A 27,633-nucleotide genomic window follows, 5' to 3' on the forward strand; every position below is an offset into this window, starting at 1 on the left:
GAGTCGGGTTTCATGAAACCCGACATTCTCAAAAGTCGAGTCGAACGAAATGGGCTGACTATAGGGAAAAGTCGGGGTCTGACTGAAACACGAAACCCAATGCAAGTCAATGGGGAAGCAAAGTCGGCAGGGAGTGGAGGACAGTAAACACACCTACAGTGCCCATTTGAATGCCAACAACATCAATTCTTATTACTTAAGCTTGTCAACCATAATTTACTTTATAATAATAGTTACGCATTGAAAACTGGGGGTTATTTGGCTAAAGTTGTGGGGGGGTATGGCTGGCTCCAGGTTTTCGTGTGCCCTGGCCCAAAGAGTGTCAGTGCGCCCCTTTAACACATACCACAACTCATGATCCTCCGATACGGCACAGAAATATAGGTATAGTACAATGAAAAATACTTCACTTTTTACATGACATGACTGATATATCTATTTTAAATTCTACAATAGCTCAAAAAACGGACAGAATATTACTCCATATAGTATTATGGCCACCACATGGTGTGCCATACAGAATAATGAGCCCCATATATTTCTCCATACTGAATAATTGGTCCCATATCGTGTTCCATACAGTATATGATGAGCTCCACATAATGCTACAGTATATGATGGTCTCCATGGATGATGATCCAGTATGTTATGGGCCCAAATAATGCTCCATATATAATGGGCCCCATTTCTATTGCTCCAGTGTATGTATAATGGGCCCAATAGATGCTGCTCCAGTGTCTGATGTCCCCCATTTGGAATGCTCCAGTATATTATGGGCATCATGGATGATGCTCCAGTGTATGATGGGTCGAAATAATGCTCCATATATAATCTGCCCCATTTAGAATGCTTCAGTATATGATGGGCCCCATGGATGATGCTCCATTGTGTGATGTCCACCTTTGGAATGCTCCAGTGTATGGTGGGCCCCATATATCATTCTCCAGAGTATAGTGCTCCCCAAAAATTGCTCCCAACCTTTAAAACAATTAAATAAGTCTCCTCACTAGGGAATCCCTGTACTAGTCTGGATTCCTCGTCGTCCCCACCTTCCATCTCTCTGCACTTCGACTGTTTAGGCAGAGGGTGTACAGACGTGATGTCATTGCGCTCTCTGACCAGAATGTCACAGCGACACTGCAGCACTGGTCAATCTGATCAGAAACCACAGGTGGCGTCACGTCACGTATCATTCATCTATAAATGTTATTCACCCCTTTGCATGGACGCCCAGGCCCACGGATCGGGTCACCACCACCATGACACATCCGTCTGAGACACCGGCCCGGTACCGATTAACCCCACTGCCATGGCTGGCCGTCCACACTCCATGTCTGATTCATCTTGGACTGGGGAATTCACGATTTGACTTGATAACCCAGGCATGGTATGTGGGAAAGAGCTAATGGACTAATGTGAAGTGTGGCCTGCTGCATCATTCACTTTTGGTGGGGGTGAAGGACACAAAGAAAGGGGTCCTTCCATACCAGGAGCCAGCACTTGACGACTAAGTGTTTGCATTTTTTGAAACTTCAGAAGAGGAGGGCATATTTGCTGGAGTCTGTTTCGGCAATGTAAGCCAAAACCAGTTCCTAATGCTCCGGCTTTAAAAGCGGTTAATGAAGAACAAAAAGAAAGGTCCTCCAATAAGAATAAAAAATTATATTTTTATTTAAACATATGACATGAGATAAAACAGAATCGGCAAACCATACTTGAAATGAAATAGCGACAAAACACACAGCCTCTGGGTGAAGAACACTTTTTCATAAATGAGGTAGAATGTAATTTTACAAATAAATATGCAAACTGGCAGCAAATAATCACATAGATCTCATGTGATCTAGTAAGATTTTGGCGTGCGCTGCGCACTTTTGAAGGTGCGCCTGTGCGTGCCGAACGCAGCATGTTGCATTTCGGCATGCACGGCGCACCTTCAAACTCATTTTCTGCTCCACCAGTTGAGAGTTCCCCTTCCATTCTCCCTCAGGAGGTAGTGAGGTTGGTTTAAGTGGTAGAGATCTGCCACCTGATGAGGAAGATAACGATTGGATCTCTGGAGTATCAGACTGGATATAAGACAGCCGACGTCCTATCCTGGTGCTGGTGATTCAGTCTGCTTCTCAAGTCCTGGACTTCAGCTCTCTTCCAGTCTTCTCAAGTTAAGTTTGCTTTTTGCTATTGTTCACACTTGCGCTTGTTGGTCAATTCAGTTTTTCGTGTAATCAGCCTGCCCCTGCTGGGGCTATGCTGAATTCCCACTCCTATTTATCAGCATTTGCCAATCTGCTTTTTGTCCCTTATTAGATTGGCCTCTTTTTTGCTCTGTCTCAGAATATTTCAAAGTGCTGATATAGGTTTAGAAGTCTAGTGACTTCAGGGTTAATTTTGCTATCAGAAGTGTTGGACAATATTTTTGTAGGTTTTTTTGGCAGATTGCAGACAGTGTCTTTCCTTTCCTGTCCTTTTTTAGTTAGCCAGGCCCCATCGTTTGCTCAGCCTATTTTCCTGCCTTTGTTTGTATTTTCATCTTGTTTCACCGTCAATACATGTGGGGGGCTGTCTTTCCTTTGGGGTCTGCTCTGGGGCAGTTAGTTTTCCTCTTTTCCTGCTTTAGGCTTATGTAGCTCTCCGGTTGTGACAAGGCGTCTAGGACCATCGTAGGAACGCTCCACGACTGCTGCTAGTTGTGCGGTTAAGATCAGGGATCTGCAATCTGCATAGTTACCAACTTCTCTGGTTTTCTGAGACTTAGCTTGTTGTCTTTCTTTTTCCCTCCTCGGTTACCCATTCATAACAGCGGTGCTTGGGAAGATGAAGCAATCGCTGCAGCTTCTGCATACGACTGGAGTGTACGGGCGACCGGAGGATGTTAGCACAGTCTTCGCACCTTATGGAGCAGGGCTGTTAACTCCGGATAATTATTGAGGAAGCACTGCACCACCAGGTTCAAGGTGTGAGCAAGGCAAGGTATGTGTGTGAGTTTTGAAAAGGCTATGGCTGCCACAAAATTCCGGCCGTTATCACTAACTAACTTGCCTGCCTCAAGATGTAGACTGCCCAGCCATGACTCATTTTGCCGCTGCAAGTAGTCGGCCAGTACCTCCGCGGTGTGTCTGTTGTCGCCCAAATACATCATCTTCAACATAGCCTGCTGACACTTACCACTAGCTGTTCGATAGTGGGACACCTCATGTGCAACACTGGCAGCTGCGGATGGAGTGCTCGTGCGACTGTGCTCTGTGAACGAGCTTTCGCTTCTGGAGGAGGAGAAGGAGGGTCGAACGCCTACAGCCAACTGTTTCCTATACCGTGGGCTAGGCAGCACTGTCCCACCGCCGCTGTCCCCTGTGGACCCTGCATCCACCACATTAACCCAGTGTGCAGTGATGGACATGTAATGGCCCTGGCCATGCCTACTGGACCATGCATCTGTTGTGAGGTGCACCTTTCCACTCACTGATTGCTTGAGAGCATGGACAATGCAGTCTTTCACATGCAGGTGGAGAGCTGGGATGGCTTTTCGAGAAAAGAAGTGCCGACTGGGTAGGTCATAGCATGGTACTGCGTAGGCCATGAGCTCGCGGAAAGCTTTGCTTTCAACCAACTGGTAGGGCATCATCTCTAACGAGATTAGTTGGGCAATGTGAGTGTTCAAACACTGTGTACGCGGATGAGAGCATGAGTACTTTCTCGTCCTACTGAGAGTCTCTGGTAGGGTGAGCTGGACTTGAGAGCTGCATATGGTGGAACTAGCGGTGGACATGTCGGACTGAGAGAGGGTTGGTGATGGTGTTGGTGGTCTTGCTGATGGCCTAGATTCAGTCTTTCGTAGCAATAGCATTGTGATTCCCTGACTGGTTTGGCCTTGCGACGACACCTCAACATTTGCTGCCGGTGGTGTGCTAACCGGTGGGCTTACAGTGGGGGAAGCGATGTAGCGTTGCTGACTACCTTCATTCGGAGCAGGTGCACATGTGGTTCGTGAGGTTTGGTAGTCCGTCCATGCTTGCAAGTGCATGGTGGTTAAATGTCTAAGCATGCAACTGGTATTCAAATTTCTCTGATTTTTCCCTTGGCTAAAGGTCTTTGCGCACTTCTTACAGATAACCTTTGCCTGATCATTAGGATTTTGTTCAAAAAAGTGCCACACTGCACTTTTCCTACTATGGAAGACATTTTGAGGCCTTGCACGCTGTTCTAATTTGACTGCCTGGCCAAGCTGTCCTGCAACTCTTTGGGTTTTTGTAAACCGTTTTTGGACTGCTACGGGCCTGCCAGATAACAGCTGTTGCGATGTCGATGTCTGCTGCGGATCCTCCTCCTCCTCTTCTGAGCTATTGGCAGCGGCACCCTCTTCCTCCAATGGATGCCAATCTGGGTCATCCATCACCTCCTCTTCAATGTCATGTGCACCTTCCTCTGTGTCACCGTGTAAGGTGGTATAGTATGCGGGAAGGTGCACCAGAGTTTCATCAGGGTCAGATTCTGGCTGTGTAGAGTGCGAGTGGAGTGTAGTGGTCTGGGTCAATGTACCAACAGAATCATCTAGCAGTGGCTGTGCATCAGTGCACTCCATGTCCGATTCATCTTGGACTGGGGAATTCACGATTTGACTTGATAACCCAGGCATGGTATGTGAAAAGAGCTCCATGGAGTAATCTGTAGTGTGGCCTGCCACATCCTTCACTTTTGGTAGGGGTGAAGGACACAAGGAAAGGTGTTTTTCCTGACCAAGAGCCTCCACTGGCAACTCAGTGCTTTTATTTTTTGAAACTTCAGAAGAGGAGGCAATAGAGCTGGAGGCTGTGTCAGCAATATTAGCCAAAACTTGTTCCTGAAGCTCCGGCTTTAAAAGTGGTTTACCTACTCCCAGAAAAGGGAGCCTTCGAGGCATTGTGGAGCCAGAGGATGACGCAGGCTCAACACCTCCTGCCTTAGGTGCTATTGTGCTTTTGCCACTACCAGCAGATGCACCACCACCCCCACCACCATCAGTACCAGCTGGCAACCCCCGCCCACCTCCATGGTCTCTTCCACCATACTTCCTCATTTTTGGAAAAATGTACCCAAAATACCACCAGCTATATGGTACTGTAAAACAAGGTACAAGGTGTATATAGTATTGGGGAGAATTGGAAGCTCCCTAGAGATTTTAGGATGCTGAACTATTATCTCAGGCCCAATATAGATTACACCTTAATTTAACAGGCTGAAATTGGCTGGTGTATGACAAAGTACAAGGTGTTTATAGTATTGGGGAGAATTTGAATCTCCCTAGAGATTTTAGGAGGCTGAACTATTATCTCAGGCCCACTATAGATTACACCTCAATTTAACAGGCTGAAATTGGCTGGTGTATGACAAAGTACAAGGTGTATATTGTATTGGGGAGAATTTGAATCTCCCTAGAGATTTTAGGAGGCTGACAATGATGCTCTCAGTCCAAGTATGGCAGCAGGCAGCCTAATAAGCAGGACTGCTGCACACAAAAGTGTGGAAAAATGAGCGCTTGGTAACTGTGCAGAAAAGACGAAGAAAAGTATTTTTGCTTTTAAAAAAGCAGTTTGCACAACAGTGTGCAAACAGCAATGCAGCTATCAGGGAGCCTTATAAGGCAGCCTAATAACCAACAGAGCTGATGCACAAAAATATAGCCTCCCCTGTCACTGCACACAAAGTGTTGTGTTGTACAGTGGAAATCGCTAACAGCAGAAGCAGTTTTTTGTTCTTCTTCCCTGCCTAACGCTCTCCCTTATTCAGAATCAGCAGCTGCAACCTCTCCCTATTGCTAATATCGGCAGAAGTAAGATGGAGGTTGGCGTGCACGCCCTTTTATAGCCCCTGTGACGCCACACAAAGCAAGCCAATCACTTGCATGCCCTTCTCAAAGATGGTGGTGACTAGAGTTGAGCGACTTTTGGTTTTTTAGGGTCGCGTTTCGTTTCGTAAAACCCGACTTTTCCAAAAGTCGGGTCGAGCAAGATCGTCCGATTATAGGGAAAAGTCGGGGTCGTCCCGAAACACGAAACCTAATGTAAGTCAATGGGGAATAAAAGTCGGCAGTGAGAGGAGGACAGGAAACACACCTACAGTGCCCATTTGAATGCCAAAAGCATCAATTCTTCTTTCTTAAGCTTGTCAACCTTAATTAACTTCATAATACAAGTTACGCACTGAAAAATGGGGGTTATTTGGCTACAAACTGTGGGGGGGGAGGGCTGGCTCCAGGTTTTCATGTGCCCTGGGCGAAAGAGCGCCCCTTTAACACATACCACAACTCATCATGCTCCGATACGGCAGAGAAATAGCGGTATAGTACAATGAAAAATACCTCACTTTTTACATCTCATGACGAGGCCAATCTATTTCTCCATACAAAATCATTGGTCCCATATAATGTTTGAAACAGTATATGATGAGCTCCACCTAATGCTACAGTATATGTTGGTCCCCATGGATGAAGCTCCACTGTCTTATGGGCCCAAATAATGCTCCAAACATAATGGGCCCCATTTCTAATGCTCTAGTGTATAATGGGCCCTGTAAATGCTGCTCCAGTGTCTGATGTCCACCTTTGGAATGTTCCAGTGTATGGTGGGCCCCATCTATCATTCTCCAGAGTATAGTGCTCCCCAAAAATTGCTGTCCCAACATTGAAAACAATCAAATAAGTCTCCTCGCTAGGGAATCCCTGTACTTGTCTGGACAGGTGCTGTAGCTTGCTTAACAGCTCGCCAGCCGTTCTCACGCCCAGTATGGATTACACGTGATTGCACAAAGGTGAGAAAGGGTACCGTATCCCCAGATAACATGTATGGATAGCGTACACATTCAAAATATATGTCTCAGGAGGCAGGCTCAGACGGTGTTAGGCCCAGTATGGATTGCACGTGATTGCACAAAGGTTAGAAAGGGTACCGTATCCCCGGATAACATGTATGGATAGCGTACACATTCAAAATATATGTCTATACAGCATGAGGCAGGCTCAGACGGTGTTAGGCCCAGTATGAATTACACGTGATTGCACAAAGGTTAGAAAGGGTACCGTATCCCTGGATAACATGTATGGATAGCGTACACATTCAAAATATATGTCTATACAGCATGAGGCAGGCTCAGACGGTGTTAGGCCCAGTATGGATTGCACGTGATTGCACAAAGGTTAGAAAGGGTACCGTATCCCTGGATAACATGTATGGATAGCGTACACATTCAAAATATATGTCTCAGGAGGCAGGCTCAGACGGTGTTAGGCCCAGTATGGATTGCACGTGATTGCACAAAGGTTAGAAAGGGTACCGTATCCCCGGATAACATGTATGGATAGCGTACACATTCAAAATATATGTCTATACAGCATGAGGCAGGCTCAGACGGTGTTAGGCCCAGTATGGATTGCACGTGATTGCACAAAGGTTAGAAAGGGTACCGTATCCCTGGATAACATGTATGGATAGCGTACACATTCAAAATATATGTCTATACAGCATGAGGCAGGCTCAGACGGTGTTAGGCCCAGTATGGATTGCACGTGATTGCACAAAGGTTAGAAAGGGTACCGTATCCCTGGATAACATGTATGGATAGCGTACACATTCAAAATATATGTCTCAGGAGGCAGGCTCAGACGGTGTTAGGCCCAGTATGGATTGCACGTGATTGCACAAAGGTTAGAAAGGGTACCGTATCCCTGGATAACATGTATGGATAGCGTACACATTCAAAATATATGTCTATACAGCATGAGGCAGGCTCAGACGGTGTTAGGCCCAGTATGAATTACACGTGATTGCACAAAGGTTAGAAAGGGTACCGTATCCCTGGATAACATGTATGGATAGCGTACACATTCAAAATATATGTCTATACAGCATGAGGCAGGCTCAGACGGTGTTAGGCCCAGTATGGATTGCACGTGATTGCACAAAGGTTAGAAAGGGTACCGTATCCCTGGATAACATGTATGGATAGCGTACACATTCAAAATATATGTCTCAGGAGGCAGGCTCAGACGGTGTTAGGCCCAGTATGGATTGCACGTGATTGCACAAAGGTTAGAAAGGGTACCGTATCCCCGGATAACATGTATAGATAGCGTACACATTCAAAATATATGTCTATACAGCATGAGGCAGGCTCAGACGGTGTTAGGCCCAGTATGGATTGCACGTGATTGCACAAAGGTTAGAAAGGGTACCGTATCCCCGGATAACATGTATGGATAGCGTACACATTCAAAATATATGTCTATACAGCATGAGGCAGGCTCAGACGGTGTTAGGCCCAGTATGGATTGCACGTGATTGCACAAAGGTTAGAAAGGGTACCGTATCCCTGGATAACATGTATGGATAGCGTACACATTCAAAATATATGTCTCAGGAGGCAGGCTCAGACGGTGTTAGGCCCAGTATGGATTGCACGTGATTGCACAAAGGTTAGAAAGGGTACCGTATCCCTGGATAACATGTATGGATAGCGTACACATTCAAAATATATGTCTCAGGAGGCAGGCTCAGACGGTGTTAGGCCCAGTATGCATTGCACGTGATTGCACAAAGGTTAGAAAGGGTACCGTATCCCCGGATAACATGTATGGATAGCGTACACATTCAAAATATATGTCTATACAGCATGAGGCAGGCTCAGACGGTGTTAGGCCCAGTATGGATTGCACGTGATTGCACAAAGGTTAGAAAGGGTACCGTATCCCTGGATAACATGTATGGATAGCGTACACATTCAAAATATATGTCTATACAGCATGAGGCAGGCTCAGACGGTGTTAGGCCCAGTATGGATTGCACGTGATTGCACAAAGGTTAGAAAGGGTACCGTATCCCTGGATAACATGTATGGATAGCGTACACATTCAAAATATATGTCTATACAGCATGAGGCAGGCTCAGACGGTGTTAGGCCCAGTATTGATTGCACGTGATTGCACAAAGGTTAGAAAGGGTACCGTATCCCTGGATAACATGTATGGATAGCGTACACATTCAAAATATATGTCTCAGGAGGCAGGCTCAGACGGTGTTAGGCCCAGTATGGATTGCACGTGATTGCACAAAGGTTAGAAAGGGTACCGTATCCCCGGATAACATGTATGGATAGCGTACACATTCAAAATATATGTCTATACAGCATGAGGCAGGCTCAGACGGTGTTAGGCCCAGTATGGATTGCACGTGATTGCACAAAGGTTAGAAAGGGTACCGTATCCCTGGATAACATGTATGGATAGCGTACACATTCAAAATATATGTCTATACAGCATGAGGCAGGCTCAGACGGTGTTAGGCCCAGTATGGATTGCACGTGATTGCACAAAGGTTAGAAAGGGTACCGTATCCCTGGATAACATGTATGGATAGCGTACACATTCAAAATATATGTCTCAGGAGGCAGGCTCAGATGGTGTTAGGCCCAGTATGGATTGCACGTGATTGCACAAAGGTTAGAAAGGGTACCGTATCCCTGGATAACATGTATGGATAGCGTTCACATTCAAAATATATGTCTCAGGAGGCAGGCTCAGACGGTGTTAGGCCCAGTATGGATTGCACGTGATTGCACAAAGGTTAGAAAGGGTACCGTATCCCCGGATAACATGTATGGATAGCGTACACATTCAAAATATATGTCTCAGGAGGCAGGCTCAGACGGTGTCAGGCACAGTATGGATTTGACGGCCCAGATTACACAGCGGAGGAGCAGGGAGAGGTAAAGATTGCAAATGCTGGGGCCCTGCCCAAGCAAGGGGGGCCCACTCGTGGGCGTCGGTACTGGCACTGGGCCCCTCATAGTACAGCGGTGTGTCTGACGGCGGGTGTGCACCACCACCGTCAGAGACACTTGATTGCACTATGAGGGACCCTGTGCTAGTGCCCGCGCCCAAGAGTCGGCCTACCCACCTGTCCAGGGCAACGGCACTCGCACGGTGTCGTGCGGTAGGTGGTGACCCCGGCCATGGGGGGGGAGGCAGCACAGTTAGGGAGTTTTAGAAAGTGGCATAGGTTGATGTTGGACATTCAGCTGATGCAAAAGGCAAAATAGGTGAAGTACCAGGAAGAGGTGGACCAAAGCAAGCCATTTTTCTGTCACCCTATGTGTCATCAGGGCAAGGTGGGACAAAATCCTTGGAAACCCATGCGTGGTTCATTTTAATGAATTTTAGATCATCCACATTTTTGGTTGACAGACGGGTCCTTTTTTCTGTCAGGATTGATCCAGCTGCACTGAAGACTGCGATAGCACACTTGCAGCTGGGCAAGCGAGCTCCTGTAAGGCATATTGGGCCAATTCAGGCCAGGTGTCCAGTTTAGCGGCCCAATAGTCAAAGGGGAATGACCTGTGTGGGAGAACATCGATATGGGAGGAAAAGTAGTTTGTTACCATAGTTGACAACTGCTGTCTCCTGTCACTTTCCATCGATGCAGTATTACCAGTTGTGTGAGCGGTATTTGAAAAATCAGCCCACAACATTGTCATGAAACCCCTGTCTCCAACGCCACTTCTGCTGTGTGCACCACGAACACCTCTGCCAAGCTGCCCCCCGGCCCGTACGGCTCGTGTGAGAACCATCACCGCTGCTGTGTGCTGGGAATGCCTCAAGCAACCGATTTACCAGAGTTGCTTGTTTATTAGCCAATATTAGGTCAAGGTTCTCCTGTGGCATGATGTTTTGTAATTTGCCTTTATAGCGTAGATCCAGGATGCTGGCCAACCAGTAGTCATCATCGTTCATCATTTTGGCAATGCGGGGGTCCCTTTTTAGGATCCGCAAGGCATAATCTGACATGTGGGCCAATGTTCCCGGTGTCAATGATGCACTGCGAGTGCTGGGTGGAGGAGCACTTTCTGGCAAATCAACATCCCTCCAGTCACGCACAAACCCTGTACCAGACCTTGCCACGCCAACATTTTCACTTGCCCCACGAGATGCATCCTCCTCCCCTAAGTAATCATCCCCATCATCCTCCTCCTTCTCCTCTTCTTCCTCCACCTCGTCCAGGAGAGGTCCCTGAGCAGACAATGGCTGAATGTCATCAAGGATTCCCTCCTCCTCTTCCTCCTCATCAACATTGGCTGCAGACGCCTGCTCCTTAAGGTGCGTCAAAGTTTGCATGAGCAGACGCATAAGTGGGATGCTCATGCTTAGGATGGCGTCGTCTGCGCTTACCAGCCGTGTGCATTCCTCAAAACACTGAAGGACTTTACAGAGGTCTTTCAGCTTCGACCACTGCACACCTGTCAACTCCATGTCTGCTCTCAAAGTGCCTGGCCGTGTATCCTCCCACAAATGCTTTATGGCCTGCCTCTGCTCGCACAGCCGCTCCACCATGTGCAGGGTGGAGTTCCACCTTGTTGCAATGTCGATAATGAGGCGGTGGTTGGGAAGGTGGAGCAATCGCTGCAGCTTCTGCATACGAACGGAGTGTACAGGCGACCGGCGGATGTGCGCGCACAGTCTTCGCACCTTCTGGAGCAGGGCTGTTAACTCCGCATAATTTTTGAGGAAGCACTGCACCACCAGGTTCAAGGTGTGAGCCAAGCAAGGTATGTGGCTGAGTTTTGAAAGGGCTATGGCTGCCACAAAATTACGGCTGTTATCACTAACTACCTTGCCTGCCTCAAGATGTACACTGCCCAGCCATGACTCAGTTTGTCGCTTCAAGTACTCGGCCAGCACCTCGGTGGTATGTCTGTCGCCCAAACACATCATCTGCAACACAGCCTGCTGACGCTTTCCACTAGCTGCTCGATAGGGGGACACGTGTGCAACAGTGGCAGCTGCAGATGGAGTGCTCGTACGACTGCGCTCTGTGGACGAGATTTCGATTCTGGAGGAGGAGGAGGAGGAGGGTGGAACGCCTACAGGCAACTGTTTCCTATACCGTGGGCTAGGCAGCACTGTCCCACCACGGCTGTCCCCTGTGGACCCTGCATCCACCACATTAACCCTGTGCGCAGTGATGGACACGTAACGGCCCAGGCCATGCCGACTGGACCATGCATCAGTAGTGAGGTGCACCTTTCCGCTCACTGACTGCTTGAGTGCATGGACAATGCGGTCTTTCACATGATGGTGGAGGGCTGGGATGGCTTTGCGAGAGAAGAAGTGGCGACTGGGTAGGTCATAGCGTGGTACTGCATAGGCCATGAGTTCGCGGAAAGCTGTGCTTTCCACCAACCGAAAGGGCATCATCTCAAACGAGATTAGTTTGGCAATGTGGGCGTTCAAACCCAGTGTACGCGGATGAGAGACTGAGTACTTTCTTGACCTACTCATAGTGTCTGGGAGGGTGAGCTGGACTTGAGAGCTGCATATGGTGGAAGTAGCGGTGGACAGGGCGGACTGAGAGAGGGTTGATGATGGTGATGGATTTGGTGTTCTTTCTGATGGCCTAGAATCAGTCTTTCGTTGATATAACAGTGGGATTCCCTGACTGCTGTGGCCTTGCAACGACACCTCAACATTTGCTGCTGTGCTAACCGGTGGGCTTACAGTGGGGGAAACAATGTAGCGTTGCTGACTACCTTCGTTGTGATCAGTTGCACATGTGGCACTTGAGGTTTGGTGTTGTGTTCACGCTTGCAAGTGCATGCTGGTTAAATGTCTAAGCATGCAACTGGTATTCAAATTTTTCAGATTTTTCCCTCAGCTAAAGGTCTTTGCGCACTTCTTACAGATAACCTTGGCCTGATCATGAGGATTTTGTTCAAAAAAGTGCCACACTGCACTCTTCCTACTTTGGCAGACATTTTGCGGCCTAGCACGCTGTGATCTTTTGACCCTCTGGACAAGCTGTCCAGCAACTCTTTTGATGTTTGGAACCTGTCTTTGGAGTGCTCCGGGCCTGCCAGATAACAGCTGTTGCGATGTCGATGTCTGCTGTGGATGCTCCTCATCTGAGCTATTGGAAGCAGCACCCTCTTCCCCCAATGGATGCCAATCTGGGTCAACAACTGGGTCATCCATCACCTCCTCTTCTATGTCATGTGCACCTTCCTCTGTGTCACCGTGTATGGTGGTATAGTGTGGGGGAAGGAGCACCTGAGTCTCATCAGGGTCAGAATCTGGCTCTGTACACTGCGAGGACAATGTAGTGCTCTGAATGAATGTACCAGCAGAATCATCCATCAGCAGCTGTGCATCAGTGCACTCCATGTCAGATTCATCTTGGCCTGGGTAATTCACCATTTGACTTGATAATCCAGGCATGGTATGTGAAAACAGCTCCATGGAGTAATCAGTAGTATGGCCTGCGTCATCCTTCAATCTTGGTTGGGGTGAAGGACACAAGGAAAGGTGTGGTTCATGAACATGAGCCTCCAATGACGACTCAGTGCTTTTACTTTTTACAACTGAAGAAGAGGAGGCGATAGAGCTGGAGGCTGAGTCAGCAATGTAAGACAAAACTTTTTCCTGATGCTCTGGCTTTAAAAGCGGTTTGCCAACTCCTAGAAAACTAAGCGTTCGAGGCCTTATGTAGCCAGACGATGACGCAGGGTCAGGACCTCCTGCATTCAGTCCTATTTTGCTCTTGCCACTACCATCAGATCCACCACCAACACCATCATTACCACCTGCCAACCCCCGCCCAATTCCACGGCCTCTTCCACCAGCCTTCCTCATTTTTGGTAGCAATGTAGACAAAATCCAACAAACTATATAGTAATGTAAAACAAGGTACAAGGTGTCTATAGGGTAGGGGAGATTTTGAATTTCTGCACACACTTGTGGACAGTGGACACTTTTGGATTGTGTGAGGCCCACTGATATCTGAGCGCTATGTGACAGGCTCGATGGCACTGCTGTGACAAAAGTGACTAGAGGATAAGGGAGATTTTGAATATCTGCACACACTTTTGGACACTGGACACTTTTGGATTGTGTGAGGCCCACTGATATCTGAGCGCTATGTGACAGGCTCGATGGCACAGCTGTGACAAAAGTGACTAGAGGATAAGGGAGATTTTGAATTTCTGCACACACTTTTGGACACTGGACACTTTTGGATTGTGTGAGGCCCACTGATATCTGAGCGCTATGTGACAGGCTCGATGGCTCTGCTGTGACAAAAGTGACTAGAGGATAAGGGAGATTTTGAATATCTGCACACACTTTTGGACACTGGACACTTTTGGATTGTGTGAGGCCCACTGATATCTGAGAGCTATGTGACAGGCTCGATGGCACTGCTGTGACAAAAGTGACTAGAGGATAAGGGAGATTTTGAATATCTGCACACACTTTTGGACACTGGACACTTTTGGATTGTGTGAGGCCCACTGATATCTGAGCGCTATGTGACAGGCTCGATGGCACTGCTGTGACAAAAGTGACTAGAGGATAAGGGAGATTTTGAATATCTGCACACACTTTTGGACACTGGACACTTTTGGATTGTGTGAGGCCCACTGATATCTGAGCGCTATGTGACAGGCTCGATGGCACAGCTGTGACAAAAGTGACTAGAGGATAAGGGAGATTTTGAATTTCTGCACACACTTTTGGACACTGGACACTTTTGGATTGTGTGAGGCCCACTGATATCTGAGCGCTATGTGACAGGCTCGATGGCACTGCTGTGACAAAAGTGACTAGAGGATAAGGGAGATTTTGAATATCTGCACACACTTTTGGACACTGGACACTTTTGGATTGTGTGAGGCCCACTGATATCTGAGCGCTATGTGACAGGCTCGATGGCACTGCTGTGACAAAAGTGACTAGAGGATAAGGGAGATTTTGAATATCTGCACACACTTTTGGACACTGGACACTTTTGGATTGTGTGAGGCCCACTGATATCTGAGCGCTATGTGACAGGCTCGATGGCACTGCTGTGACAAAAGTGACTAGAGGATAAGGGAGATTTTGAATATCTGCACACACTTTTGGACACTGGACACTTTTGGATTGTGTGAGGCCCAGTGATATCTGAGCGCTATGTGACAGGCTCGATGGCACTGCTGTGACAAAAGTGACTAGAGGATAAGGGAGATTTTGAATATCTGCACACACTTTTGGACACTGGACACTTTTGGATTGTGTGAGGCCCACTGATATCTGAGCTCTATGTGACAGGCTCGATGGCACTGCTGTGACAAAAGTGACTAGAGGATAAGGGAGATTTTGAATATCTGCACACACTTTTGGACACTGGACACTTTTGGATTGTGTGAGGCCCACTGATATCTGAGCGCTATGTGACAGGCTCGATGGCACAGCTGTGACAAAAGTGACTAGAGGATAAGGGAGATTTTGAATTTCTGCACACACTTTTGGACACTGGACACTTTTGGATTGTGTGAGGCCCACTGATATCTGAGCGCTATGTGACAGGCTCGATGGCACTGCTGTGACAAAAGTGACTAGAGGATAAGGGAGATTTTGAATATCTGCACACACTTTTGGACACTGGACACTTTTGGATTGTGTGAGGCCCACTGATATCTGAGCGCTATGTGACAGGCTCGATGGCACTGCTGTGACAAAAGTGACTAGAGGAAAAGGGAGATTTTGAATATCTGCACACACTTTTGGACACTGGACACTTTTGGATTGTGTGAGGCCCACTGATATCTGAGTGCTATGTGACAGGCTCGATGGCACTGCTGTGACAAAAGTGACTAGAGGATAAGGGAGATTTTGAATATCTGCACACACTTTTGGACACTGGACACTTTTGGATTGTGTGAGGCCCACTGATATCTGAGCGCTATGTGACAGGCTCGATGGCACTGCTGTGACAAAAGTGACTAGAGGATAAGGGAGATTTTGAATATCTGCACACACTTTTGGACACTGGACACTTTTGGATTGTGTGAGGCCCACTGATATCTGAGCGCTATGTGACAGGCTCGATGGCACTGCTGTGACAAAAGTGACTAGAGGATAAGGGAGATTTTGAATATCTGCACACACTTTTGGACACTGGACACTTTTGGATTGTGTGAGGCCCACTGATATCTGAGCGCTATGTGACAGGCTCGATGGCACTGCTGTGACAAAAGTGACTAGAGGATAAGGGAGATTTTGAATATCTGCACAAACTTTTGGACACTGGACACTTTTGGATTGTGTGAGGCCCACTGATATCTGAGCGCTATGTGACAGGCTCGATGGCACTGCTGTGACAAAAGTGACTAGAGGATAAGGGAGATTTTGAATATCTGCACACACTTTTGGACACTGGACACTTTTGGATTGTGTGAGGCCCACTGATATCTGAGCGCTATGTGACAGGCTCGATGGCACAGCTGTGACAAAAGTGACTAGAGGATAAGGGAGATTTTGAATATCTGCACACACTTGTGGACAGTGGACACTTTTGGATTGTGTGAGGCCCACTGATATCTGAGCGCTATGTGACAGGCTCGATGGCACTGCTGTGACAAAAGTGACTAGAGGATAAGGGAGATTTTGAATCTCTGCACACACTTTTGGACACTGGACACTTTTGGATTGTGTGAGGCCCAATGAATATCTGAGCGCTATTTGACAGGCTCGATGGCACAGCTGTGACAAAAGTGACTAGAGGATAAGGGAGATTGGATTGCTTTTAAAAAAGCAGTTTGTGGAGCAGTGGGTAAACAGCAATGCCAGCCTGTCAGGAAGCCTTAGAAGGCAGCCCAACAACCAACACCACTGATACACCACTATATAGCCTCCCCTTGCACTGCACACACAGTGACTGGTGTGTTGTGCAGGCCAAATTGCTAGCAGCAGAAGCAGTTTTTTTTTCTTCTCAGCAGGACAAAAAAAAAAATTGGGATTGCTTTTAAAAAAGCAGTTTGCGGAGCAGTGGGTAAACAGCAATGCCAGCCTGTCAGGAAGCCTTAAAAGGCAGCCCAACAACCAACACCACTGATACACCACTATATAGCCTCCCCTTGCACTGCACACACAGTGACTGGTGTGTTGTGCAGGCCAAATCGCTAGCAGCAGAAGCAGTTTTTTTGTCTTCTTCCCTGCCTAACGCTCTCCCTACAGAATCAGCAGCAACCTCTCCCTATACTAAGATCGGCAGAAGTAAGATGGCGGTCGGCGTGCACGCCCTTTTATACCCCCTGTGACGCCCACCAAAGCAAGCCAATCACTTGCATGCCCTTCTGAAAGATGGTGGTGACCCGTGCCTATGTCATCACGTTGCCCACAGTGTCCATGGATCCTGATTGGCTGAAAGAACGCAAAACAAACTTTTGAAACACGACTTTGGCGTGTAAGTCGCCGACCTCGTGGCCGACCTCATCCTAGGGTCGGGTTTCGTTTCATGAAACCCGACTTTGCCAAAAGTCGGCGACTTTTGAATTTTTTTGACCCGTTTCGCTCAACTCTAGTGGTGACCGATGCCCATGTCATCGCGGTGCCCACAGTGTGCGTCCTCCATCATTGGCTGAAAAAGGGTGCTGGAAGCATCATTTGAAACGCGACTTTGGTGCTCTGGTCGCCGACCTCGTGGCCGCCCTCACGCTACAGTCGGGTTTCTTTTCTCTCAACTCTATTCGCGACCCCTATGTCAATACAACCATCTCCACTACCTTCACCAGCAACCAGAGGTAGGCCAGAAAGTGAATTCACAACAGTACTGTATGAGGAGCGTACAGCTGTATAAGGTGTAGGTAAAAATTTAAATCTCCGTATATATTTCCTTAGTCACAGATGCTCTCCCAGTATGTATTTGACCATAATCCAACCAGCAAATATACGGTACTGTATCAGAAGCGTACAGCTCTATACGGTGTATGTATGGGAAAATGAAAATCTCCGTCTATTTTTTTACGGAGTCACACCCAGATAGCATGTATTTGTCCGTGATACCAGCCGGTACACGGTAGTGTGTGAGGAGCTTACAGCTCTATATGGTGTATGCATGGAAAATGTTAAATCTCCATCTATTTTTTTACGGAGTCACACACACACGCTGTTTCTGTATAGATTTGACCGTAAGACAAATGGCAGATATACAATACTGTTTGAGAAGCGGACAGCTCTATATGATGTATGTGCGGAAAATTTTAGATCTCCGTCTATTTTTTGACAGAGTCAACAGCAGGTATACGATACTTGGCAGAGCCCAAGCCATTTTTTACATTATTTCTTCATTTTACACTCCCATTATTGTTGCCTGTTTGCGCTGGTAAGAGGGACACCAGGCAACAAAGATGAGAGCTGTCTTCAGCAGCCTGCGCCTGGGAACAGCGCGAACTGTACTTCTTTTCTGAAGCACAGGTACATGTCACACAGATGGCACACAGATGCGATACACGGACACAAGGACATGGACAGCAGATGGATACACGGATGTCACATGGACACAGACCAGGGATCTCATCAGTACTGGTTTTTCTTGTATATAGGAATCATCAGGACGTGTTAAGGAGGCCTAAAGGCACACAACCTATTTAATGTTTGCTACTGTTACATTTCCATAACTTTGTGCAATACTAAAGTACATGCCCAATATCAATAATAATCCCAAAACGCAAGAGTAATAGATACCTATTGAATGCCAACATTGTATAATAATTGGCATTTTAGCATTAGGTTTAGATGGCAAAAGCAATATTAAAGAGAATTGAATTATCATATCAATTATCATGCATGAGTGAAGTACAACACCAGTCCTACAAAAATTAAATGGAATGATTTGTGCATTCTGGTGGCAGTATCAGGCACCTCTGCCATCACATCAAAAGTACCATCTAATGGGATTCAATAATTTTACTGCTATATCAATGTTGTTCCAGCTGGTTTTCGTTAATGTTACGATTATACACAGAGGTTATTCAAGGTAAATCACTTTTATTCTGCTGTACAAAGTAAAGAGAAGGAATAATTTCAGCTAGGAGTATAACGTAGTTAACTGAGGTGCTATTGTGCTCAGTCTAATAAAAGTCCTGATCTGCTAGTGAATAGATATAAATAAGCTATGTTAACCTATAAAGATTGAATTCCATGAAATATAACTTGTTTCTATGAATGTAATTTGAAACTTCAGTTAATTAGCTTTTACTGAGATAGAATTTATAGCCAGTTTAGTCAGTCAGTTAGCTTGCATTTTTATAGCAAACTAAGTGAGTCTATAAATGTGTAATAAATAGGGTAGAAATGAAGTCTTCACAAAGTCACAACTGTAAGGGAGTTCTACACCCTAAAATAACATTTTTTTTACATAAGCATAAGAAAACCCTGTAAGTTACTGCATTGCCATTTTCTGTTGCGTCATTATGAAAATGGCAGGGTAGTTCTTCTCACTTACAGGATTGCTCTTTCATGTGATGATAGCATTAGAAAACAACTTTGCATAAGTATACATTTTTTTATACGGATAATGCATATAACCCAAGACCATTTTCCTCATACAAAAAGTGGGCAACACTTAACATCATAGAAAACTATACTGATCATGCGGCAATTAAGCAGCACATAGATCAAGATGTGTTACACAATCACAAATTAAAATACTTTATTTCAACAAATATAAAATGAAGTGGAAAAAAAAAAAACGCAGTTGATGTTAAAAAAGGTGTTCCTCAAACCGTAGCACACAAAGAGGAGAGACAACTGCAGTTATGGAACACCTTTGCAAAAATATCTAAACCCCATCTTATAATTAAGACTGGTATCCTGACTATACACTTGGATTGCAGAGAGAAAATGTTTTTTTTTTTTTTAAATCAAATAATTTTTATTCAACAGATTAATCAGGTACAACTTATACCCAATAACATATCATTAGGCATTTAACATTATAACCCTACTCATGTACCCCTCCATACAAACATAGTCTAAAAAAATGTCTTTCTGTACCCCCAAACCGCAAACCAGCCTCTGCAGCCTATAGGCATGTGGAAACCTTATATAGAGAAACCGATCCGTATCTGGCACCTGAAATTCTTCTTGTAAGGACTCAAATGACCTTAATTCCTGATTCACCAATAGCTGCAATATATAGCATATCCACCTACGCAACCAGGCTTTCTGTTCCCCCAATTTATGAAATTCGCACAAATTTTCATTCAACCAGACTGGAGTGTAGATCGTCATTTCAGAAATATCTCTTATCTTTTTTCTCCTAGACCATGTCTTCTGCACCCGATCCAGATTGGGGACCCTCTTACCCAACCGTCCAAAACTCCCATCCTCAAGCCCTTGTGCCAAAGGGACCCTCCAAACCACATACCCAAGCATAACCTGCAAAGAACTCCCACCAACCCCTGATGCCCAACCTCTAATATGCTGACCTTGGGACGCCAGGAAGTATATCCATGGATTTGGCAGAGCCAGTCCCCCCCTATCCTTGGGTCTCTGCAAGATCTCTAGTTTTATCCTGGGTTGACGTCCACCCCAAACCAAGTCTCGAAATATGGAATTAAGTCTCTGAAATAAACCCCACAGGAGCCAGATCAGCCAACTATGAAGTACATATAGGAGCTTCGGAATAAGTTTAATTTTAGACAGGTTCGTCCTACCCACCACCGAGAGACGCAGCTTGCACCAAGTCTTGGCCTTATCTTTAATTTTTGCCAAGAACAGAAGCACATTCAACCTAATCTATTCCTTGATCGGTAGAGCAATCTGTATTCCTAGGTATTTAAATTGGTCAACAACTCTGAGTTTAGTACATCCTATCTATCCCAGCTCTCCCACTCTATCCCTGCCTACCATAATAAGATTGGATTTGTCCCAATTTATCTTCAAACCCGACATAACCCCAAACCACTCGACAATAACTACTGCCTGATTCAATGACTCAAGGAGATCCCCCAAATACAAAAGAATATCATCAGCATATAGTGCAATCTTTTTCTCCACCGGGCCACACTTAAAGCCTTTAACTCCCGCTCCTCTCCGAATATGAGCAGCAAAAGGCTCAATCGCGAGGGCAAACAATAATGCAGAAAGGGGACATCCCTGTCTAGTCCCTCTGGTAAGATCAAATTTATTCGATCTCTCTCTGTTCACCCTTATTCTAGCCACAGGGGATGAATAGAGCAGCCTTTCCCAAGAAATGAAAATCGGTCCAAAATCCATTTGCCCAAGCACCATCCACAAATACTCCCACTACACAATCAAACGTCTTATGGGCATCCAAAGAAGCCACCGCTCTGCATCCTGCATTATCTGCCGGCAGTTGAATAAATATTAAAGAATAAAGAATAGCCTCTCCAGACTGATCCTGGTGAACCACACCAATAACCACCCTCGCCAGTCTGCCTGCCAGAACTTTTGCCAAGAATTTAATGCCTACCGATAGTAGTGAGATGGGTCTATATGAATCAAATCTCAGAGCATCTTTCCCTTCCTTAGGCAAAACCACAATTGTTGCCTCCCTCATAGACTTCGGCAGCCGTCCCTCCTCAAGGGCCCACTTAAATATATCACATAATCTAGGTAACAGCACATTCTTAAGATGATTATATACTTCAACAGGCAAGCCATCTGCTCCAGGAGCCTTATCACTTGCCATGGCAACCAGCATCTCCTCCAGCTCTTCAACTGTTAAGGGTTTTTCCAAACTATCCCGATCCTCCACACTAAGCTGTAACAGGCCCGCCCCCCTCCAAAAAGCATAACATTTCTTCACTAGAAGCTGAAAGCTTAGAACTGTACAGCTCACCATAGACCCTGCCAAATACCCCCAAAATATCCCTTGTCTCCACCACCAGCCTGTCTTCTTCATCGTAGACTATACACATAAGACTCCCTCTGAGCAGCCGCTATCAACGACAAAAGATGACCCACTTTCTCCCAATCTTAATAAAATGAGACCTTCGGAAATTCCTGCCTCTTTTTTGAGTTTTTTAAATGGATCTTGTCCAGTGCCCCTTGTGCTTCCTTTAAGCGCCCCTGCGTCTCTCAGGTGGGCCGACTTACTACCTCACTCTCTGCACTCTTCAAGTCCTACAACACCTGCTACTCCTCCCGCCTCGAATTGTTCTAACATCTGGAAAGGCCTTCACGGCATCCCATACAATTCCCTCAGGCGTGTTCCCTTCATTATCCTGGATAAACAATTCCACCTCCCCCTTACTTTCTCCACATCGATAGATTTTAACCAGGCCGGATGCCTTTTCCACTCCCCACTTTGCCCCGCTCTTCCCATACCAATCTGTATTACCACCTCCACCGGTTTATGATCTGAGGCCACTCTAGGTAAATAATCCACTTTCCTAATACATGCATCTAAAAGTCTATCTCCAAACGCCATATCTATTCTAGACATACTGTTAAGTGAAGCCGAAAAGCACGAGTAACATTTCACATTTACATTCCTAACCCTTCACAAATACAGCAAAACAAATTTTTATATGTTTTTCAAAGGATGTTTCAACGGCCCCCATACATATCCAGCTCCCAGTTCAAAATATTATTCATATCTCCAACTATCAACAATGGTATCCCCACTCTGTGCTTCATGAGTTCCAGAATCTCATGCAATTTCATATCCATTTATGGTGGCAGGAAACACACTGCAACCAGACACAACATGTACCCATACACACAACACACTATATACACATACTGTCCATCTTTATCCAATCGCACTTCCACCTCCTCATACGGCACTGAAGTATGAACCGAGACCAAGACCCCCCTTGCATAATTAGAGTACGTAGAGTGATATGAATGATGAATCCACCTTCTGGCCAAAACCCCAATCCTGTCTCTGACCAGGTGTGTTTCCATCAGACACAAAATAGACAATTTAAAAGAAAGAGCATGTCTCAGTACAGCAGCTCTCTTACTCCTGTCAGCAAGGCCCCGAAAGTTCCAGCCAATCACGCTTACTTGTCTAGCCATAACACATTGAAAATATTCATATCCAACATTAGTAACCAAAAGAGCTCCAATTTTCGCAATCTACCCTCCCACCCCCTTCAATCTCCACCCCCCTTTCCCTCCCCTGCCCCCCACCCTCCCCGCCAAACAATCCCCCCATACCAGCTTACACTACCAACTCCCAACCCCTTTCACCCTCCAAAGATCAGCATCTCTCTATCTGAGAGTGGGTAAAAGTGCCCAACCCGACAAACTGCTCCCTTACATAGACTAAAAAATAACAGTGAATTCGTCCCTCCTCCCCCTCTCGCTTTTAGTAAACAATTAAAAAAAAAAAAAAACAATTCTCATTGTAAGCTATAGTAGCACGCCGCAACGTCACAGCTCAACAGGAGACCATCCAGGATGCCAGCCAAAAAGATTCTTAATCTTGAAATGATCAGAAACATGAAAACAGAAATCTCATTTCAAACTGTCACCACTTAGCCAGCTCCCAAGTCTCTCAGCCATTTGTCATTGCATTCGATCCATTCAATGACTTGCTCCGGGGACTGAAAAAAATGAATCTTTTCAAACCACACCACTCTCAGCTTTGCAGAATATATCATAGAGTATGCGATGCCGAAACCTTTCAGTCTCTTTTTCACTTCACCAAACCTCATCCTTAGTTTCTGTACTGCTACAGAATAATCAGAATAGATGTAAACATTCTGACCATCATCATGTCTTTAGCATTCCTGGCTTTCCTTGGAATACTGTCTCTGTCCCGATAATTCAAGATCTGTGCCAGAATAGTGCGAGGAGCTGCACCTTGAGGCAGTGGTCTTAGTGGTACTCTGTGGGCTCTTTCAACCACAAACATTTTGGAGAGTGTGTCAGTGCCAATTTTTTTGTAATAATAGCAACCATTTCCCTATGAATTCAGTGGGATTTGGGCCTTCAGCTTTTTCTGGGACTCCCACTATCCGAATATTTTTCAGCCACAAGTGATTCTCCAGATCATCATTTTTGGAAATAATCTCAGCCAATTGTTTGGCACATTGTTTATGAGCCTTTTGCAATTTAACTATTTGATCCTCTGCAGTACTCACTCTTTCCTTCACCTCTCCAGTCCTGGCATCAGCTTTTTACATAGCAGCCTACATATTTAACATCTCAGCTGGAATACCATGAATCTGCTGAATCAGAGTTGTAAGGGTCTCTTTACAAAAGATTCACTACAGCAAAGACATCCTTTATAGTGGGCTCAGTAACAGTAGAGGCAGCCATATCTCCTGAACCATCAGCTCTTCCACTTACACTTGGGCTTCCAGACACAGTTCCTTTCCCCATCATGGGCTCTTCCCTGCCCTGCTCCTGATCTTCATCCTCCTCTTCAACCCCTGCCTCCAACTTTCCCTTCTCATCCACTGGCCGCTCCTCCACCTCCACTCTAGCAAACCTTTCAAGCCTGGCAGCTGCCTCCATCCTCCTGGCACATGCCGCGTTCTCCCTTGCCGTGTCCTCCAGCGCATCGGGGCCATCTTGGATTTTTCCTCCCTCAGTTCCACCGGCATCCCACTGCCTTCTGCAAGTCATAATGGCCTCCCACTCAGCACCAGACACACCCACGGGGTCCAGGAGTACTCCACACGCTGGCTCTGGTACTTAACAGGCCCTGCAAGGCAGCGATCTCAGTTCTCAAGCAGTTACAGGCAGTAGAGCTCTGAGCATGCGACCGCTCACATCGCAGGTTAGGCCACACTCCCAAGAAAATGTTCTTACTTTAAAGACCTCCACATATCTGCATGGTAGCTAGACCCATTCCCAGACCTCAATATAAGACAGTGGGAATACAAATTTGCAAATCCCACTAAAGAATATGACCCAGAAATACATTGGAAACCAGGTAAGTGCCTTAGTATATGGAAAGGAATGGATCCAGCGATACGGTTTTCATATAAATATATAAAATGTCAGTGCAAATGTACTAAAGTTTCAAAAAGACAATAATACATCTAAGTCAGATCATACTATGATAACATGCATCAAAACATGCTTACATCCAGAGAAATATATGTCCATAATGTCATACCATGTTCAAGCAAGCAGGATAAGTAGAGGAATTATTGCAATGCATTTTTAAAAGTTAAGGCAGGCTGCGCCATATACATATCACCTGTGTCCGTACTGCAGGGAACGTGGACGTTGAGTGACATGTTGCATCACCCCAACATGCATTTTGCTAGTGATCCTTCCTGGGGGCATGTCTAGATGAGGAGCATCATCATTGTAATAGCAATCTACAGCCAATGGGATTGGTCAGAGGTCTGGTTTCTTCGAAGGTCCGCCCATTCACATCACCGGTGTCCATGCGGCTCAATTAGACTGAGAATACTAGGGAAGGGTTTATAATATCCGTAACACCATAAATCCTACCCATGATAGGAGGTCCGCAAAGGACCTGAGATATACCCAAAGACATATAAGGATTGTATTGCAACCTACACATAAGAATAGTTATATTAAAAGTATCCTTTACAGACTTAGCAATATAAAAAATAAAAGGATTTAACAATCCAAAGCATCTATATAACTCAAAATCTGTAGTACCCAGCTCTATATAAATCCACAGTTCTCTCCCAATTTGGTGAAATACTGCACACGCTACATCTTGCTAGGTGGTTTTTATTACTGAGATGTGAGCTCCTTCAAGTCATAGTAATACTGTGTGAGGGCTGCTCTGTATTTACTATTCATCCTATTACATCTCTTCTCAGTGTCAAGTGAATACTAAAGGGTCATAATACTAAGGACTGTTTTTTAAAATGCTGCCCAAAAAACTACCATCTACTGGGCAACTTCATCCAAAAGCTAAGAAAGCAAAATCGTGTCAAAGAGCTGAGACAAGTTAGCAACGTGACTCACGGTTTGAAATGAAACGGATGAGATAGGCTAAATGTAAGGCAGCTGAGACATCAGAACAACGGGAATGTCATCTTCACAAGAATCAGATAAGGCTGGCTGAAGCAAAGAATATGGAAACAAAAAGGATGAGAGTTGTTAAAATGACCGCAAACGACATATGCAAAGATGTAGGCAGGCTGATTTGAGTTTGGAAGCATTTCAAGCACAACCCAATTCAAGACTATAGGTCACATCAGAAAGTCATAATTGGCAAAATGGACATAATATGCAAATATTGTCAAGCAAAGAAGTTTAACTTAGAATTGCCTGGTATGTGCTGCTCAAATGGCAAAGTCAGCTTGCCACCTTTAGAGCTACCTCCTGAACCACTTCTTTCATACATGTCAGGAACAACTCACGATAGGATAGGTGTGAAGGACCAGACAGCAAGCTGTGGGGAAAGAAGGAAAATTAAGTGATTAAACAATTTCTTTTTTACAGGCCAAGTTTTGTTATGCTCTGGGGTCTGATGAGACAGTAAGGGGAAGCCAGGACTGTAGTCATGGTCAGAGACACTGAAACATCTGTGTCCTGACCTTCCCTCACAGAAAACTGTAATCCACTACTCAGCGTACCTGCAGGCTCCAGGTTCAGGTCCCCCTGGGCACTTCCCAGGTGGCGACGGCCCTTCTTCCAGGTGACCCCAGTAATGGAAACACAGTCCAGAATAACGTGAACATTTTCTTTACTTAGAACTTCACTCATTATAGCCACAGTTGGCACATCATGGAATTCATATTCAACTGAATTGTTTCATCAGCTTTCCCTACTTTGCTGATGCTTCTGTATGGCACACGTCCGGACGGGCTGTCTTAGACTGCTTCCCAGCTTCTTCCTTGCTAACCTTGCCATGATGACAATTCCTACTGCCTGCTTTGCCCCAGACTCGAAATCATCAGCCACTCTGTTTGGTTGCCTCTAGAAAAGCATCCGACCCGTCTGTACCGTTCCCTGTGATGCTCCAACTTCCTTCTGTTTCTCATTCCAACCGACTCCCACCCTAAAGGCGTCCGCCCAGGCTATGAGTCGCCACATCTTCTTCCTATTGTAGTGGCCCACTGCAATGATGCTCAGTGGCTGTGGATAACGTGGGCTGTAGCTGCTTAATGTTGCATGGCTGCCGAGCCATCCTGGGCCTATAGCCCATGTGGACACTTCAGGCACCCTGGCCCCATCTGACTAACTTTCCTTAATATTATCACAACTATATACAATGAGGAACATTGATACACATCAATGGTAATACCCAGAAGGGGTAGCAATACCATATCATACATAAGGTAGTACATATAACATGTAGCAATACCAGTAAGCAAAAAGGCATAAATACAGCAATGAACATTATTAACTTAACCCCTTTACGTGACCCTCCAGCATAATAAGGAACATTCACTTTGCATAGAGTATCTTCCCTTCGTAGTCAAATCACAACAGATCCACTTGTCTCTACTATTGTCACTTCTATGTTTTAATGCACTCTTACTATGCAGGATTTTTTCCACACCAACATACAAATTTTTGCAGAATACAATACATCACTAATAGTGATGAGCGAGTGTCTACGTTACTCAAGTTTTCTGAGCATGCTTGGGTGTTCTCTGATTATGTTTGTGTCTCTGCAGCTGCATGATTTGCGGCTGCTAGACAGCCTGAATACTTGTGAGGATTCCCTAACAAACAGGTAATCCCTGCATGTGTTCAGGCTGTTTAGCAGCCGCAAGTCATGCAGCTGCGGAGACACAAACAGAACATACGGGAATGGCCAAGATACTCGGAGATCACCCGAGCATGCTCGAAAAACGAGTAACGAGCACACTCACTCATCACTAATCACCTTAAGAAAATGCTATTCTTGATAAATTCCCATGCCAACTTCTTAATCA

Source organism: Dendrobates tinctorius, unplaced genomic scaffold, assembly GCF_039654945.1.
Source record: "Dendrobates tinctorius isolate UK_male_01 unplaced genomic scaffold, ASM3965494v1 ptg000007l, whole genome shotgun sequence".
NCBI lineage: Eukaryota > Metazoa > Chordata > Amphibia > Anura > Dendrobatidae > Dendrobates > Dendrobates tinctorius.